Source organism: Zootoca vivipara, chromosome 4 (assembly GCF_965207765.1).
Source record: "Zootoca vivipara chromosome 4, rZooViv2.hap1.1, whole genome shotgun sequence".
Classification (NCBI taxonomy): domain Eukaryota; kingdom Metazoa; phylum Chordata; class Lepidosauria; order Squamata; family Lacertidae; genus Zootoca; species Zootoca vivipara.
Genome location: NC_142587.1, coordinates 42,269,479 through 42,284,009, shown reverse-complemented (window position 1 = coordinate 42,284,009; position 14,531 = coordinate 42,269,479).

Sequence of the window (14,531 nt, the reverse complement as noted above, 5' to 3'; positions counted from 1 at the left end):
TAGGTTTTCATAAGCGACCTATAAGATGTTCTTGAGGCTCCGTCGCGAGTATGCCGCCATACTCGCTCAAGCCGTCTGAGGTCCCGCTTCATTTTCCGAAGTTCCTCGGTGAACCAAGGGGCCCGGTTTCGGCGGGGTTGCAGAGGGCGCTTAGGTGCGATCTCATCAATGGCCGCCAAGAGCCGGTTATTCCAGTTCTCGACCAGCTCATTTAACGAGCCACCAGGGGGAGCAGGGTCCCGTAAAGCCTGACGGAATCTATCAGGATCCATCAGCCTTCGCGGACGAGCCCAAATCGGCTCACCACCCAAGCGGGGCAGAGGCGGTAAGTCAATCCTGGCTTTCAGAGCGTAGTGATCAGACCATGGCACTTCCATAATTGGGGACATGATCACATCTATACCTGCACCAAAAATCAAATCCAGCGTGTGGCCTGCTTGGTGTGTGGGACCCAAAACAAACTGGGAGAGCCCTAATGTCGCCATGGAAGACACCAGGTCCGGAACCCGTGAGGAGGGGGTGGCATCGGCATGGATGTTGAAGTCCCCCAAAACCAATAAGTTAGGGAACTCCAAGGCCCAGCCGGCCACCACCTCCAACAGGTCCGACAGGGTGGCTGCTGGTGCGCTGGGTGGTCGGTACACCAGCCAGACAGCCAAGCCCTCCTTGGTGTCCCACACTAGGCCAACACATTCAATGCCGGTGATTGATGGTGATGGCAGAGCCCTGAAAGAGCAATCCTCCCGGATTAACAACGCCACCCCTCCCCCCCGACCCACAGTCCGTGACTGGTGGAGGACGGAGAACCCAGGGGCTGTTATTTCATGTAATGCAACTACTTCACCTTCACGTACCCAGGTCTCCGTCACACAAGCCAGGTCAACCCCCAGTGAGATAAAAAAAGTCTCGCATAGTGGCGGTTTTATTGCCTATGGACCTGGCATTGCACAACACCAGTGACGGAGGTGGATAATCCCTGCTCACCCTACCCTCGTCCCTCGGGATGGGGCGTAGATTGGAAAGGATTCGAGCATCACCACATCTCAAAACCCTTCGTCTGTGAAATCTACCCCCACCACCATACCTCCCTCGCCCATCGACAGTGGTGATCCCTAGCCCCGTGTCAGCGTCCTCCCCAAAGGAGTGATGTCCCTTCAATAACAGATCTGCCCTAGGCCCAGTCTCTTGAATAGGAAGGATATAATGATGATATGTAGAATCGGATGGACAGACATCTCCAATAGGTATAAGTATAGCCCCTCCCGCCACATCCCGGATTAAATTAAAGTGCACAGTTTGTCCATCAAGGCACCCGTCCCCTGGGTTCCTGTGTCAGTCTTCTGCCTGAATGTTTTCTAAAGTGCCAAGTTTGTCCACAAAGACTGAACCATTTCCAGGCCTAGGCTGCACCAGTTCAACTTGGTGTGTTGTCAATTTTGGTGTTGAAGGAAGTGTTGGGGGGCCCATTTCTTCCAGGGTCAGGTATTGACATGCCAACCACTCCTCATTAGATAGGGGCTTTGTTTTGTGATTGGCGTAATAATAATCCAAAGGGGCCGGAGGAGCTAGAAGGAAAATATGTTTTCTTAGGGCCGAGAGTTCATCGATCAGTGTATCCTGAGACTGCTGAAGTTGCTCTAGATTGGCCATCAGGCATTGCCCATTCTTTAGAATAAAATCATTTCCTTCCTTGCTAAATGATGTTTGGGGTTTTGGGGGCTTATTCTCATGGAGATGGGTTTTAACAGTGACTGGGTGTGGTGATTTAGGATTATCCTGGAGGCGGGTTTCATTTTTTGTAATGTCTGGCTGTGGTGGCTTAGGATTTTCCACCTTGCTGGGCTTGTTAATAGATATTTGAGTTTTGGGGAGCTTGACCTCCCGGGTGTAGGCTATAACTGTGTCTGATTGTGAAGACTTAAGATTTGCCATACTGCTAGACTCTGTAGAACCAATGTTGGATCTGCCAGACTTGTAGTTCTCTAAAACTGGTGAGGGAGCTCCAATGTTTTCAAAAAGGCGATTTATCCGCAGTCCAGACTTCAGGAATTTATCTCTGTTTGATAATACTTGCTTAACTGCCATCCAGTCTTTAAAAGTCACCACTGCCCTGCTGTATAACTTATCATTTGAGAGAAATGTTACCTTTCTAATATTGTCTATTCTCATAAAGCCCCCAATAGCAAGGTCAATTTTCGTCCGAAAGTTACTTTCCCTGTGGTTGTACATTAGGAAGTTTCTATTATTGTGTGGGATTGTAAAAACAAGTTTATGCTTGTTTAAAATTAAATTCCAGCCATTTTGGATTAATTTATCACACACCTTTTTGGATTGATTTGAATGGGCAATGATTCCTTCGGACATCTTATGTAAACTTGTTTGCTTAAGCGTCGAGGGGTCCTTTTGTTTTTCAGAGTCATCGCTTGGTAGCAGTGTAGGTTCTATACTGTTTTGTAGCACAGCCAGAGAGTGTTTTGTTGAAGAGCTTGGCTTTTGGACAGTTTTCTTCGTTATTGTGGAAGGGTTGTTTGTTATTGAGTCCTCCAGCAATTTGAAGAGCTTTGGGAAGTTCATTTTCCTGGTCTGGTAGTACAATTTTCCGGAGCGGCGGCCCATTTTGATATTCTTGGGCTTTTTCTTTTTTTGTACCTGTCGCTTTCTCTTTAAGGACAGTTTCCTGACCACAAGGGGACTTTCCTTCTGTCGAGGTGTAGAGGAGTTAATTTCCGTGACTTCAGTGCCTGACTGGCATTTATTATCATTGGATATATTATTATTTGATTCATGAGGTGGAGGCCTTTCTTGTCTCTTAATTAGTTCAATTAAGGTAGCAAGCAGGCTCAGGCTTTCTGATAGAAAGTTTTTTATCAGCTTCAGGTCTTTATTTATCTGTGAAGAATAGTTTCTAAACAAGTCTTCATACATCCCAGACAGAAGGTAAAAGTGGCTGTGCGTGAATTGTAATCCGATGTTGCCTTGCTGTTTATCCCATTCCTGTGAGGGAGGTGAACTGGGCACATTTAGTCCAGAATCAGGGTTTCCACTTAAAGGCCCCTGCTCCTGAGGTGGTTCATGATCTGAGTGGGCGACGAGGCTCTTATTTGCTAACGCTGCTTGTTGCAACTCCGTTGCCAGGTCTGTTTCAGCCACTTTATCATTTGGTGTTTCCTCCCACCTGTTCCAAGCATGATCCAAAGACCATTCGTGTGGATGGGGGTCTACTGGGTTTTTTAATCCTTCCCCTTTTGATTGAAAAAAAGTTGGAATTTTGGTCTGCTTTTTTCTTAAAAGGCTTTCCTCAGGATATAGAGGTGATATACCCAGTTCCTTATAACACTGTCTTGTTAGAACCATAGCTGACTCAGAATGATATAGGCTAATTTAAGGAGTCCAGCGTTAGTCTGGGAAGCTATGGAGGCTATGGAACTGCGGAGGAGGAGAATTTACGAGCTCTTCAAACAACTCCCAGAGTCTTTCAAAGATCTTGTCGGAGTCTTGTTGGTGATAAGGGAAGGAGATTGGTAATTATTTCTGCCCTGCACTTCTTTATCGGCGTATTTGTTAAAAGATGCTCTTACTCACATAAGCGGGACTCAGAGAGAACTTGCCTCGGCGCCATCTTGCATGAAGAGAATGTTGTGGATAGATTTCTTTCAGATTTCTTTCCAGTCTCCAATATCTTGGCTAACTGTATGGGGACAGACAACGGAAAGTTCATGACTCAGAGACAAAACTAATTGCCAGGGACAGTGACCTTTTTGCTGCAATACCTCCAAGTTGAATATCCTGCCAGTCACCAGCTTTTGACGTGGTCAGTCACATATACTAGCAGATACAGCATTTAAGACTTGTCAAATTCAATAAAGTAAACTGTAGATTAATGTGATTAACCTTTTGCTGATCAGCTCCCAAATGTGAATTTTTCATCTTCCCAGGAAACGTTTTTTCACCATAAAAAGGTTAACAATCTGATTAAAAATACATCTTCCTGCAGAGATGGGTTATTTCCCCCTCCAATATTATTATCATCGTTAGTGGTGGTAAAGGCAGCATTTTTCAGGGACTACATATGTTCTATAAGTGACATACAACAATTATAAGTAAAATGTAACATACAGTATAAAGAGATCCAGTATAAAAACTCCAAATGGCACCACAAGAATAAAATAGAACAAACATAGTAAAATAAAAAGAAAGCTAAACAGTCTTATAAGGACTTTGGGGGGAGGAAACAGTCACCAGCCATTACAAGTAGTATTAAAACAGTTACAGTCTTTCAAGATAATATTCTGTCATCAAAATCATGCTAAAAGATCTTGGTTTGTATCCAAACAAGTCAGACTCAAAGCTTTGAAATCAATGGACCAACTTCAATCTATTGATTTCAGTGGATCTATTGTATAACTTAGTGGGATACAACCCATTAAATAATGACATTATGGGTTACCATCCCATAAACATTTTCCTGTGAGTAAGCCCCACTGAATTCAATGGGACTTACTTTTCAACAGATGTGGGGGGCGGGAAGTGTGATGTTATCATAATTTAGAATGTTTATGCTTAGAAATTAGATTATGTTTAGAGATTAGATTTACATAGAAAACTAGCATTTAAACTGATGCCCTGGTTAGCGTATAACACTAAACCATAGTTAAAGTTGATCACTTGAAACTGCCACAGTAGCTGGTTTATAATCCCAAGGTAAAGGGGCCCCTGACCGTCAGGTCCAGTCGTGTCAGACTCTGGGGTTGCGGCGCTCATCTCGCTCTATAGGCCAAGGGAGCCAGCATGACAAAGCTGCTTCTGGCGAACCAGAGCAGCGCATGGAAACGCCGTTTACCTTCCCACCGGAGCAGTCCCTATTTATCTACTTGCACTTTGATGTGCTTTCGAACTGCTAGGTGGGCAGGAGCTGGGACCAAGCAACGGGAGCTCACCCCATTGCAGGGATTCGAACCGCCGACCTTCTGATCAGCAAGCCCTAGACTCTGTGGTTTAACCCACAGTGCCACCTGGGTCCCAAATTAAAAGACACTAATTAACCAAGGTTTCCTGGTATCTTATAAAACCTAGTTAAGCATAGTTTAACTTTAAATCCAGATCTGGACATGCAGGTTAGCTCTGGTTAAGGACTAAACAAGGCTGATGCGTTTGATATGTGGTCATGATTCAGTTTTAACGTGTTCGTTTATCAAATTCAGTTTTCATTTTAAACAAGGAAGTATAGAAAGGTATCCGAGTTCTCATGATACTTAATAAATCATTACTTAAGTCTGTTATTTCCATGTCTCTACTCTGAATCTAACATTGGATAGTACCCAGAGATATTTACTAATTAATATTTTAATAAAAACATTAAAATCCAAAAATACCCATTGCAAATTTAAAATTCCAGAGTTTTGAATTTTTAAAAATATTTTATTATTATATATCCTGTTTAGATGTTTTCGCAAGTGGTTAGATAGAGATAAAAGGTTATGCAGTCTGTAATTGACCAGAAAGAAAGAAAACATGGTTTCAAGGTTCACATTTATCAGTTAAGTATATTGTGCTTTCCTTGTAACAAATTCCTCTGAGTATATGTTTGCTTTATATTATGATTAAACTGAATGTTTTTTGCTGAAGAGAATTAAGAGCAGGCTATTTCTATTGCAGAGAAGTGATTGATTTAAGGAGTAGCTGCCTGGTGGGAATGCTTTGTCCAGCAAATAATTCTGACAAGGAGAAATGCCAGGAAATGCAGGGAAATTTCTATAGTGCTGTCTGGGAGACCTAAGAGATTTCCAATCGGAAACGTGTCACACTGTTGTTCAGTTTGAAAAGAGAATGCTCTGCCATGCTGTTCTATGTATTTGCCAACATTTATCACACCTCTCTCTTGGTTGTGATGTATCCTATCCTTGCCTTTGCAAAGAAATCCCCAAATATCACTCTGACCTTGAGATCACACCTAAGGCAAAAACAATTATGAACAACTTTCCTATTGCCAACTTACCCAAAGCGATTGTGGTGGCAAACAGCCTGCACCAACGTCAGTATAACAGGGCTCACTCTGGGCTATTTATGCCTCTCCTCTCCTTCATCCATTTCCATTTTCTGGCACCTACACTCCTATCCTTCATTCACTACAGGCACAGCTGGTCACCGTTGAATGTTGAGTAGGATTGGTCTTGCAGGCTATTCATACACACACACCCCTACTCCATATTGATTTCATGGTGGGTATACTTAGTGAGTAGCAGCTGTCAAATAGGTTGTTTGTCTATGCTTGCAGGTACTGGTAGTTGTGGGAAATTATCTGGTAGGTAACATATGGTGAGTGCCTTTAGGTATCTTTAAGGGTGAAGAATTCCCTTCAGGGCTGTGAGACTCACTGTCATGCTAAAGGAGACTTCAGACACCAAACTTAACGGCCACTCAGAGTTGTGGGGCCCAGGAGGAGGTGAAGAAGAATGGCCTGTCAGAGTTATGTGAGTTGAATTCCCTGATCTGGACCTTGTGCAGAGTATGAATCAATAAGCTTTCCACACCAAGAAGAGAATTCCAATGTTTTACTGCAAACGGTCTTCAAACTTGTTACAAAACATTGCACATACAAAGCAACACATTGCTCTTAAACAGCTAGCAATGCCGCCCAGTCTTTGTTATTACTTGTTAACATAGTCTATTCTCTCTTTGGTCCCAGAGAGATTCAGATATGCAAGTTGCATCCTCAATATATTGACAGCTTTTGAGAGAGATCCAAACTCTCAAGGATGAGTAATCAATCAACATAACAGCAAAAGATTGAAAGTATGGAGTCTAAGGGAAATTGTAGGTGGAATGCTAGCCATTACCATTAGCAGGGTTGCCCCCCCCCCACAGTTTGCTGTGAGCAGTTTGTATTCTACTCCATTGTTTCACACTGCAGGTCTGTTGTTGTAAAATTAATAAATTTGGCTGAGTTGATGCAAGCTTTTGTCTCACTCATGTGGCCACAATAGCCTATGCTCCCAAAGATCCTGTTTATTACCATTTAAAGCCCTGAGCAGCCTAGGGCCAAGCTACTTGAAGGACTGTTTCCTTCAAGATCAGCTGATAAATGTGGCCATTGCCTTCTGAAGTGCCCCTGGACTCAACACAGGAGGGCCTTCTATGTGGCAGCAGCTTGTTTGTGCAACTCTCTGCACAAAGAGGTTAATGTGATATGCCCAGAAGGTTTCTCATTTGAAGAATCCCATATATTTTGCCCAGAATAACTTGAAGGTATGTTATGACACCCTCCATAGCACATATTAACAAGCCTCTTTTAGATTCACATGCTTGTCTACATGCCTAACCATATTGACATCTCACATTCTCAGAGCGATTCCGACATTAATAGCTCCTTTCCTCAGATGCACTTGCCCCCCCCTCTCTCCAGGAAGTCCACCTCATTATCATGAGTCCCTCATGCCTTTACTGTTTAGATAACACACAATACGGAATATGGTCTCCTATGCTTCTGTCACTTTCTGATCATCTAAGGCAAAAGAAGCCAACATGGTGCCCTCTAGTTATTACTGGACTCTGAATTCCATCAGCCCCAGGGAGGTCATGGATGATGGGAGTTACAGTCCAACATATGGAGGGCACCACGTTGACCCCCCCCTTGATCTAAAGAGCTCTAAGACCACCAAAATGGCTCTCTATGTAAGTCTGCTTACTAAGTTGAACTGTTCAAGAAGATAACGAAGCTGTTTTCTTTACTTATCATGCATACTCACTGCTTTTCTCCAAATTTTAGTCTGAAATATGTGCTAAAAGCTGCCCAGAGTGGCTGGGGAAACCCAGCCAGATGGGCGGAGTATAAATAATAAAATTGTTGTTGTTGTTGTTGTCATTGTTGTTGTTGTTGTTGTTGTTGTTGTCTTCAAAAGAGGAAACAGAAATGGACAGGCAGTAGTATAAAATCTATTTGTCTGTGACAGAAAAGTTCACAATTAAGCTAAGTGATGAAGTCTGGTGGGAAAATATAGCTTATTTTTAGTATAGGCCTAGGTTTGCCCTTCAGCTTGGCTGCCTGATCTACATTAACATTCAGGCAGCAGTACTGCCATTCTTAGTAAATCAGAGATATTATGAATATGCAAAATAGCAGAAGCTTTTTATGTCTGTGGTTTGTCTTGCATGTTTGGAGGAATAGGTAAACAAGCACAGATTAATCTGCTTTATAGGGGCTTTTTAAAGTGCCAAATTAATAATTTTCATAACAGAGTAAAATATGTATTATTTCCTTGGATTTTATTTTTATTTGGCTAGATCACTATGTCACAGTACTGATGTTTCTCATCTTCTTTTGCTAGGGTGTTTTAAAGAACCATCTACTCACCAACTTCCACTGGGGTACATGTGCTTATTGCAGCAGAAACAACAAAGGTTCTTGAGGCACCTTTAAGACTAACAAATAAAAGGTAAAGGTAAAGGGACCCCTGACCATTAGGTCAAGTCGTGACCGACTCTGGGGTTGCACGCTCATCTCGCATTATTGGCCGAGGGAGCCGGCATATAGCTTCCAGGTCATGTGGCCAGCATGACAAAGCCACTTCTGGCAAACCAGAGCAGCACATGGAAACGCCGTTTACCTTCCTGCTGTAGCGGTTCCTATTTATCTACTTGCATTTTGACGTGCTTTCGAACTGCTAGGTTGGCAGGAGCTGGGACCGAACAACGGGAGCTCACCCCGTCACAGGGATTTGAACCGCTTACCTTTTGATCAGCAAGCCCTAGGCTCAGTGGTTTAACCACAGCGCCACCTGGGTCCCAAGACTAACAAATATACAGCACATAAAGTGCAATATGGCTTACCTCCACGTAAATATGTACAGATTGAAAAGTTGTACCTTACTATGGTGCAACTTTTCATGGACCAAGATCTACTTAATCAAATCAATGAAGTGTCATCCCAAGTTTGCAGATGTATATACACATGACTGGGTAATGGAATAGAGAATAGCAAGGTAAGAGGGGAATGGGTTGCAAAAAATATTTGAAAAAAACAGTTAATTACATGAAAACAAAATGGCTACAGTGCCAATTGACAAGGCAGTGCTGTTGAGAAAACAGATATCCTGGCATTGGTAACTTTAAGGAACCCCACCCTCAAGTAAACTGATCCCATCCTGCTAGCGGCTTTCTATATCAATAGTAACACCTTGAACATGGCCCGGTAACAAAATTGGCAGCCATTGTAGATCTCTAAGCAGAAGTGCAATATGCTGGCAGGGTCTCACTGCTATCAGCAGTTTTGCTGCAGCATTCAATACTAGCAGCAGTTTTCGGACCAAACACAAGGGAAGCTCCACATAGAGCACATTGCAGTAAACCAACTTTGAAATCACCAGTGCCTGGATGACTGAGCTCAAGCTCCCCCAATCCAGGAACAGCCACAGCTATTGTACCAACCAAGGCTGGTAAAGGACGCTCCTAGTTACTAGCCTACCTGGTCTTCCAATGACAAAGCAGGATCCAGAAGCATCCCCAGACCACTTATGTGAAGGATCAAGAGGGGTGTATCTCCATCCAGGACAGGGAATTTGCCAATTTATTGTACATGGGAACCACTTATCCACAATGTCTCCATCTTGCCAGAATTCATCCATTCCACCACTGTATCCAGGGGCCAATTAGAAATAGAACTGAGTCTTCCGTATCCTGTTGAGACTTTCTCCCAAATCTCATAAAGACCACTTCCAATGGCTTTGTGTAGATATTAAATAACATTGGGAATAAAAGAGTGTCCTGCAGCACCCCACAGCACCCCACAGCCAAGAGGCCAAGACACACTCTCCTTATGCTCTGTCTCTGAACTTGGCCAAATGGATAGGAATGGAACCACTGTAACATAGTGCCCTCCATTCCCATCTTTTAGAATAATCCAGGCTGATATTATGCCCCATGGTATCAAAAGCCAAAGAGAGATCACGAAGCAGGAGCAAGATTCAAAGCCCATGCTCACCTTATTCACACACGGATAACCGAATGAAACATCCCATGATGTGACTGAAATTAGGCTCATGATCAACCTGTCCTCCTCTTTTTCTTAGGGCCATAATAAGTGCCGTCAAATTATCTGTCAGACAAATACGGCAACTTCCAAAAATATATATGCTAGTTTCTAAAACCTTTTCTTTAGAATACGTTTAGTGTTGTCAGATAAAGTGTGTTTATTAAGAGGCCAGAGGCCATTGATAAAGAATTATGCCTTGACAAGTGGAGTTCTAGGCTAGTTTATATGCCTATACTAGAGTCAAGTAATTATAATGAATGGCATAGTTATAATAATGAATGGTATAATTTATAATATGGCTGAGACAGTTTAAAACTGGCACCTACTAATTCTGGGACATTACATCTTGATTTTGGATGCATTGGTTTAATTTAATTATTTTAATTTAGATCTCAGGCTATACATTAATAAAGAAAAAAAGTCTGCTGGCAGCAGGCACGGAGAAACATGACATATCACTACCAGTATGTCATGAGACTGACTGGACAATGCTAGCCCTACTCAGGAAGGGCAGATGCAATTCCATGCTCCAAAGAGGAGGAGCTCTCATTAGCTCTTATAAATAGGATGCTCAGGCAGAATTTTGTTCAATAGTATAGTGAGAATCAAGGCCTCCCCTTTTTCTGGCCAGGGAGCTAAGTCACTTTTCAATCTGACATGTGAAGTTTTGCAAATGCTGATCAGTGTAGAATAAAAAAAAGCCACAATTCTTTACTCCCCTACTTGTTAACGTCGCTCTTTTTCTAATTGGCCAGAACCTTAGATGGAGGGAAAATCAGGATTCAGCAACTAACATTTGACATAAGATTGGCATTAAATATAACTCTCCAAAAGGCTTAATTATAATCCATTAAAGGAGCTTTTCAGATTGGCTCATACTACTTTGCCTATTATTTTCTTGTACTGTACATTTCTTCTTTCAAAATTCCAATCCCTTTTTCTCAGAACCTTTCACTTCTCACATGATGATAAACATTCTGTATGCATTCAGGAAATGTAGCATCTTTGTCACTACTTCAACTCTTCTTGGTCTTTGTTTTTAGATGTCTAGTGAATGGGGGGCGCGGGAATAGTCCTTTCAATTCATTTAGATTGACAATTTGCTTTTGTTTCATTGTTGTTTTTAAAAGCAATGACAGAAGAGTCTGCATCTTGACATGCTGTTATACTCTGGAGCTAAGTGGTGGTGGATGGGGGGAGATCCAGGTTTGAGTGGACCTAGAGTAGTGGCAGATCTATTCTGAAACTAATAAAGCTTAAACATCAAGCCCCTAATCCTGGAGGGGCTCCAAAAGTGACATTAGTCCAAATTGCTTGAAAATTTTTGGGTCTACTGGTAGTAGATACACACAACTCAAATAATAATTGATTAATTATTTGTTGTATGTATTTCATTAGTCCCAAAGTTTGAGAGTCAGTAGCACAGATGCTATAAAGGTGTGGTAATCTGTTGTGGAACAACCCCATTGAAGAAGACAACAGTGGTTACCCAGAGCTCATTGTTGGTTGAGAAGGGGCCTCTATAACAGTTCAAGCTCCAGGGCCCCCAAAATGTAGGTCCACCAATGGCCTTGTGGAAGGTGCCTTCTGTGGGGTTCATTCCTTTACTGCCCTGGTTGTGTAACCTCAAAGCAGTGGAGCATAACAGCAATAGCAGTGTCCCAAGCAGCACCACACTTTTAGGGCTAGCTGCCATTTTAAGTCCCCACAATTCCCTTAAATGGTGTCTCTCTGGGCCACTGTGGAACATTTCAGTGGCAACTAAACCCAGCTGCGTGCAATGTCAGGCCGTATATTTTACAAAAAAAAGGATTACCCCAGGACATCAGCATGAGTCCTGCCAAAATGCTGGCGTCCCAACAGCTGCTCAAAGATGCCAGATACTGACAAATATGCCTTGTGGGTGAATAGCACACTGTTGCTGATGGATTTGCACTAGTAACAATACAGAGCTACAGAGAAGTTTATTGTCTGGAGATTTTTTAATAATTATTGTGATGTGTAGCTGTGTTTGTCTGAAATGGCCACAAAGCTTGGTCCTAGTGTAAGTAAACCTTGGTTACTAATACCTACTTCTTGTTGGTAAACCAAATTGCCTCTCTCGTGACTGGAGTTATTCACACTATAATTAAGATTTGTAAGTTTCCCCCAGATGTATTCATATTCAATCCCTTTCCATAGCCACTGAATAAGTTTCTGCTAAATGGACAAAAGTGCCCTTTGAGTTCTCCATAAATAGCTCCTTGACAAAATGAACATCTTCTGAAGTCACTTTTTCTATGTCCAAATCAGACAGACAGACAGACAGACAGAGGGGTGCCCGTTCCCATCATTATTGACTTTCAGTTGAATTTGAAAACATTCCTGTTTCCTCGGGCATTTGATACCGGTAGCTGAAGGATACTTACTGTTCTTGCAAACTCTTGGCTGGCTGGGAGAATGTTTTTAACAATTTTTAGAATGCTTTATTTTTTAAAAAAATTGTCGTGGATCTGTTTGCCATGCTGGGCTTATTTGGGAAGAGAGACAGGATTGAAATAAAATCATCATCATCACCACCATCTACTGTTCCATCCTCTCTGTTTTCTTTTAAGCCAGAATTATGGAGTCTCATGGTGCACCATGCTTAAGGAGGCCTATATTCATAACCCTCAGTGTCCAAATCTTGCTGTTCTTTGGAGGTGGGTGGGAATAAAAAAATCCTCTCAATATACTTCAAACGCACCAGCCACAGTACTCTGATCCCGACAATTGGTTTGGAGAACAGAAGCTGTTGTAAGCAACATTTTTATTTTTAGTTCCAAAGGAAAATAAGGCAGAGACTATTATCATAAAATAATTTCCTCATTGGGGTAATTAAATGACTAATATAATCCCCTTGGGGTGCAGTTTGCTTTATGAGAAGGAAAACTTATTTTGTCACATTAGGGTTTTTTTTTCCCCTTCCCCCTCACAGAGATTGATTGAAAACACAAGCATGAGGCTCCAGCTCTGCAAAGAGCAATGAATCTGCTTTTAGACACTGTAATTTTCTTATTGATGCTGGGAAGCAGTATTCTTCATAGGTTTATTGTATCCCTAATCTGTGAGTTGGTGATATAGGAATGCATTCTGCTCCTTTTTAATGCAAGTGCTGTTCATTTAACATCCAGTGATTTGTCCCAATGTAAGGCAGCAAAGGATTTGACTCAGAAGTAAGTGCCGGTGTGTTTCAGTATAATGGAACCCCCATTTAGCAATGTTACTGAAATGAAATTATGACACAATTAGATGTATAGACTTAGAGGAAAACTCCTAGCTCTCCAAATTACCTGTGTTGTCACAAAAAGCAATTTGAAGAGAGAGAGTACATGTAGCCAGCTGCCAGTAGAGGTTTATTTTGCTGACCTATTTCAAATGGGAAGAGAGAAGTTCATGTACCGGGAAATTGTCTCAGTAAGTTAATAGTTATTTTATCCAAGCCTATTCCCATGATTCATAAAAAGGGGGTGGGCAAATAAATAAGGGGCAATCAAATGTTAGAACAATAAAGTTTACATCTGATGTAACAAAGCAATCAACAAAAAGCAAATAAAATTTTGTTTCTTTCTGTTCTATACAAATTACCCTGACTGTCCTATCCAAACATTACTCAAGAAGATAACTTATTATTAGTTATAAATGTGATACCAATTAGCCCAGCTTTAGACATAATTTCTATCAAAACATTGTGAACTCATAGCTTGCATTTGGGAATAACCTGTATACTTTGTTATATTCAGTAAAAGTAATCCATCATCATAAAATTGTCATATTTTTGTTGCCTGGATCTAATAAAGCACACTAGCTTAACCATCAGAGTCAGCTCCTATGATTTGTCAACCCATTGTCGAATAGATGGTACAACAGGCAATCTCCACTTACTCACATAGAGTATTCTGGCATACCAACATATGTTGATAAAATAAAGTTTATAATCTTACAAAATTTATAGCTGCTTGGCTGTGGTACAAATGTTTCTAAATAGACCACCCAAAGTAGTTGTGTGTGTTACACCCACACTCCAATTCATTTCTTATCAGGATCATATTCATTGGGAGAAGAATTTGGAACAATACTTTGAATAGTTGGGAGAAGCCATTGATAGTTCTCTTATAAAAGTTAAAATGAACATGCAGTGCTTTTTGTGAAAAGCGAGGTACTGGTACTCAGATCTTGATAAAAGCAGACCTCTGAGCAGACATCCCTTTATTGGAAGAAGACAGGACAAAGGGGAGTAGATTCATGTGCAAATGTATTGCTTTGGGTGAAATTATATGTGGATGAGTATCACCCACCCTTAGTCCAAAGCATGACAGACCACTCTCTCATTTACACTTTTTCTGCATGTATAAACGTGGGCAGAGTGCCAGCTTGTTGGGAGGAGAGTTGTCTGTTGAGATTTGGGTCACCATGCTTTAGAAAGCAGTACATACAGAATGGAGCTACGTGTTAACAGAATCTTTTAAATAGCACAACTACATGT